The sequence below is a fragment of the Bubalus bubalis genome, chromosome 17 (genome assembly GCF_019923935.1).
Source record: "Bubalus bubalis isolate 160015118507 breed Murrah chromosome 17, NDDB_SH_1, whole genome shotgun sequence".
NCBI classification, from domain to species: domain Eukaryota; kingdom Metazoa; phylum Chordata; class Mammalia; order Artiodactyla; family Bovidae; genus Bubalus; species Bubalus bubalis.
The window spans coordinates 61,782,234-61,787,769 of record NC_059173.1 but is presented as its reverse complement, the minus strand read 5'-3'; the positions used below and the strand labels follow the sequence as shown (position 1 = coordinate 61,787,769).

Here is a 5,536-nt window from a genome sequence, read left to right as displayed (position 1 = left end):
CCAGGTTATAATCCTCAAATTGGTTCAAATAAAATCTTCCATCTCTTTCTTTGATCACCTGATTAATTTTTGTTGACAAGTGGAATAATATCTCTTATGATTCTCTGACACCTCTTATCCAGCTGTACACTGTTGCTATTTACTCTTATTGAAGTATAGTTGATTTACAGTGTTGTGTTAGTTACAGGTATACAGCAAAAGGATTCAGATATACATAGTACCTTTATTTTTTTTGGCATGTAGCATAGAGTTCCCTGACCAGGGACTGAAGCTGTACCCACTGCATTGGAAGTGTGGAGTCCTAACCACTGGACCACCAGGGAAGTCCCTATAGTATCTTTCCTGACTATTTGGGCCTCTTGATTATTCTTTATTCTGTATCTTTCATTTAGTAGTTAGAATATGCTGTCATAAAGACTTGGTTATATTCTGTGTTTGTATTCTAAACACTCAATCAAATTTTAAAAGGCTAGGACTGTGTTTTATACACCGACTTTTTCTATTATGCCTGGTACAGTGCCTTATAATAGCATGCTCAATAGATATTAGTTGTTGTTGAAATTCTGGAAGGAAAAGAAACAATAAACTCCCAAGCCATTGTTCCACTTTGCTTTGACCTTTCTTTCTAGTTGAAGGTTCTTAAGTCTGAAACAGTGTCAATAGCAGTTTGCATGATTTTGTCAAGTGTGGGTGTTTGTTTTGATTTGGTGCTGTTGTTTAGTCGCTAAGTCACGTTCAACTCTTTTGGTGACCCAGTGGATGGTAGCCTGTCAGGCTCCCCTGCCCATGGGATTTCCCAGGCAAAAATACTGGAGTGGGTTGCCATTTCCTTCTCCAGTGGATCTTCCCAATCCGGGGATGGAACCCACATCTCCTGCATTGCAGGCAAATTCTTTATCACTTGCTAAACCAAATGTACTTAAGAGTGAACACAGACTCTTGCTATGTGTAAGAAATTAGAAGGAGCTTTGATCATATTTACTGCAGTGGATGATCAAGGGCCAGTATTGAACAGGGAGGAGAGCTCTGCACCAGCAGTCAGGGTGGGCTCTTCTCCAGATGTGTAGACTTGGTCATCATTTTGTGTATTTTCTAAGGTCTAGTCATTTAGGACATGCCAAGGCATCCCTCTTAAGGTGAAGGGCAAGTTGTTGCATCTACTCTGTATCTGTTTTCTGTTGCTAGGTAACACATTACCAGAAACTTAGTGGCTTACAACAATCCAAACTGATTATCTCATGATTGACGTCAAAAGTCGGCCACTGTGCACAAACACTGAATTGAATCTGGGAGCCAGAGTTTTGGGTGAAGTAGAAAAGCACGGGTGTACTGCTTTGCCAGACAAAGGGGAGCACAGTGGGCTAATGCCCTCAAATAAATACATGTGTCCCACCATGGAGGCAGGTGGTGGGGCTTGGTGAGGAGTTTTATAGATATGGTTCAAGGGGAGGGGAGGTTGCTGATAAGGATCAGGGTGTGTGCAGGGCCAGCACTCCTTTAATCTGGCCTCAGATGGTCTGATGAGCTTCTGTGATTCTCAAGGTTATCAAACTGTGACCTTGTGTCTGGAATGAAGAATGCATCATCATGTTTCCCACTTGTTGAGGGTTTTAGTTCTTCAGGTTTCCCTGGTGGCTCAGAGGTTAAAGCGTCTGCCTCCAATGCAGGTGACCTGGGTTCGATTCCTGGGTTGGGAAGATCCCCTGGAGAAGGAAATGGTAACCCACTCCAGTATTCTTGCCTGGACAATCCTGTCAATGGAGGAGCCTGGTGGGCTACAGTCCATGGGGTCACAAAGAGTCAGACATGACTGAGCAACTTCACTTTCACTTTTCAGAGGGCTTCCCTGGTGGCTCAGAGGTTAAAGCGTCTGCCTGCAATGCAGAAGACCTGGGTTCAATCCCTGGGTCGGGAAGATTCCCTGGAGAAGGAAATGGAAACCCATTCCAGTATTCTTGCCTGGAGAATCCTGTGGATTTAGGAGCCTGATGGGCTACAGTCCATGGGGTCGCAAAGAGTCAGACATGACTTCACTTTCACTTAGTTCTCAGAAGAGCTCAAAGATACTGTTCTGTGTATCCCTTGCCAGGGGACCAGGACCCCGCCCCAAGGCTGCTCTATTGTCTCTTGGCTGCTCCTCCCTTGTCTTTGCATCTCCTCCCTTCCCTGATCAGCAACTGTTTGAACTTGCCCTTTGGAACTCAGGGAAGGTCATGGAGGCTAAAGCCTATTTATTCCCTACACACAAGAAATGGCCAGGTGTGGGAGAGGGATCTTGGAGACATAGTAAGGCTTCAGTGCACAGGAGCCCCACAGGGTCCTGCTGGATTTCATGATTTCAGTAGGTCAGGTGGCAGTTTCTCTGCTGAGCATTCACTGGGCTGAAATCAAGGTCTGGCTCGGACTTCACTTGTCATCTGGGCCTCTTTATTTGATGCTCTCCTCTTTTTGGAGGTCCTCCTTTGTTAGTGGCCACATAAGGGAGGATGTGTTCCTAGGGCCAATTTTGGATTTTTTTTTTTTTTAAAGTAAATCAAATAGACTGGATGTGGGAGGCAGATAGAGGGGAGGACTGGGTGGCCAAGTATCAGGAGAGTGTGTAATTTCCTTGGTTCTGTCTCCTGGCAGCAAAGATTTGAAACCGCAGACCAGTGTAACAGTTCAGTTACAGCCCAGAGTTTTATTTGGCAAACAAAGGATAGTATACCCTGGAGGCGTGAGGGCGGACCGACCCCAAAGGAGAGGCCTCAGTCTGTCTTGGCTTCCTCTTTTTATATGTTTTGTCTCCTCCCTACTGATCCTGCCCTATGCAAATTGGGCTAGCCAAGAAGGGGGCATGTTTGTTTCATCTGAGGTTCTCACACTAGTCTGTGGATTTTCTTTGGTTCCACTTTTGCAGGCTTTTCCCTTTCTTTGTCTTTTAACCACCGCCATTTTGGACTCCTTTTTTTACTATTTCTAACTACCAAACACAAGGAAGGTAAATAATTTTTAACATTGTGTGGGCTGTTGGTGCAGACAGAACTCATTTTAATAAACAGCTAATAAAATTCAGTTCAGTTCAGTTCAGTCAGTCAGGTCTGACTCTCTGCGACCCCGTGGACTGCAGCACACCAGGCTTCCCCCTGTCCTTCACCAACTCCCAGAGCTTGCTCAAACTCATGTCTATCCAACCATCTCATCCTCTGTTGTCCCCTTCTCCTCCTGCCTTCAATCTTTCTCACCATCAGGGCCTTTTCCAATGAGTCAGTTCTTCGCATCAGGTGCCCAATGTATTGGAGTTTCAGTTTCAGCATCAGACTTTCTAATGACTATTCAAGACTGATTTCCTTTAGGATGGACTGGTTGGATTTCCTTGCAGTCCAAGGAACTCTCAAGAGTCTTCTCCAACACCACAGTTCAAAAACATCAATTCTTTGGTGCTCAACTTTCTTTATAGTCCAACTCTCATATCCATTCATGACTACTGAAAAAACCATAGCTTTGACTATACAGACCTTTGCTGGCAAAGTAATGTCTCTGCTTTTGAATATGCTGTCTAGGTTGGTCATAGCTTTGCTTCCAAGGAGCAAGCATCTTTTAATTTCATGGCTGCATTCACCATCTGCAGTGATTTTGGAGCCCAAGAAAATAGTCTGTCAGTGTTTCCATTGTTTCCCCATCTATTTGCCATGAAGTGATGGGACTGGATGCCATGATCTTAGTTTTCTGAAGGTTGAGTTTTGAGCCAGCTTTTTCACTCTCCTTTTTCACTTTCACCAAGAGACTCTTTAGCTCTTCTTCACTTTCTGCCATAAGGGCGGTGTCACCTGCATATCTGAGGTTATTGATATTCCTCCTGGTAATCTTGATTCCAGCCTGTGCTTCATCCAGCCTGGCATTTCACATGAGGTACCCTGCATATAAGTTAAATAAGCAGGGTGACAATATACAGCCTTGACACACTCCTTTCCCAATTTGGAACCAGGTGTTACACAAGCTTATTTTTGGAGTTTTGCTGTTGTTCGGTTGCTAAGTCACGTCTGCCTCTTTGTGACCTCATGGACTGCAGCATGGCAGGCTTCCCGGTTCTCCACTGTCTCCAGAATTTGCTCAGCTTCGTGTCTGCTGAGTCAGTGATGCTATGTAACCAGAGCCTTGCCTCACATTGGATCATTCATATTGAAGTGAATATTTCACGTGAGAATCAATGGATTTTATGTATATGATATATATATTTGCTGTGGGCATTTTTGAATTAAATTCTGTTTTATAATTTAGTTTTTGAAAAGATTTATCTATAAGTAATTCACTTCAATTGATGTTTTAATTTAAGAGGGTGAGGGGGCCATGAACTTTGATGAGAAGAAATTTTTATTTTCATTAATTTCATAGTGACTGAAATTTGGTATTTTGATTACTTATGGATATAAGTCAGATATTAACATTAACTGTATCTCTGTTAACAATAGAAATCAAAGATATATTGGAATCACATTATAAGGGTTACAGGTATCTCAAAATATCATTCATACTCATTGTTGCTTTAAGAATAGTTATTAAATCTACTGCTACATCTCATTTAATCCATTAATAAATGAGCACATATGTTGCAAATTAGTTTTTTAAAAAATATTTTGAAAACTTTATTTTTAAAAGGTTGACTCCCTTGTAATATATTTAAAAAGATTTTTTTGTAATGGGTTCTAGAAACTTCACCAGACATCCAAAGGGATCTATGGCGTAAAAGTTGTAAAGATGCCCTGAGAGTGCCTCATGGGTGGCACAGCTTCGGCTTGAGGCACAGGTGACTCCTGCCTGATTTTACTTCTTTGTTCTTTTACGGAAACTAAGGGACACTTAGCAGGCTCAGAAGAGTATAATTGCATGCAGAAGCAAGAGAAAGTCAAAGTACGTCTAAACCTTGATGGAAAAATTGCTGGGTGTAGAGTGGAAGGACTTCGGATCCGGTCCAAATGTACCTTTACCATCCCTGCAACAAGTGCATTTTCCACTGTCAACAATGATTTACTGAGGGCTGCCCATACACCAGAGTCAGCATGGGCTTTGGAGAAGGGTCCAGCCCCTCTGTCACTCACCAGCTGAGTGACTTTGAATAAGTTATTTCATATCCCTACACCTCAGTTTTCTAATCTGTAAAATGGGCACACTGATCCTTAATTTATAGGGTTGTTGACATGATTAGATAAGAGAATGAGTATAAAGTACCATAAATACAAAAAAGATGACAGATACTGAGTCACCATTTTGTGTATCAGGTCCTGCCTCACTGGTGTTGCTAGATGTGAAAGAGAAGAGAGGAAAAGTGTCTTCTCTTTTAGGGAAAAATTATCAAAAAGTACATGTTCTTTTTAAGAATGGAGATGAACTTAATTAACTAAATTTTTGTTAGCTGAAATTTCAAGGCTGGAGAAAAAGTCTTATGACAAATGCATCTTTTTTTTTCTTCTAAACGTGCTTATTGTATCCAAGGCACAAAGGGGAAAAGAATCCTCAAAAGGCTGATAAACTACTTAATTTACTTTCCTTTATCACT

The 5,536-nt window shown here is 42.0% G+C and overlaps 1 non-coding gene across 1 annotated transcript; it reads left to right on the top strand.

Annotated features, from left to right (window-relative positions):
- Positions 1-1,625: 1,625 nt before the first annotated feature.
- Positions 1,626-1,697, top strand: TRNAW-CCA. The gene has a single exon. It is a non-coding gene; the product is annotated as a tRNA-Trp (tRNA).
- Positions 1,698-5,536: the final 3,839 nt, after the last annotated feature.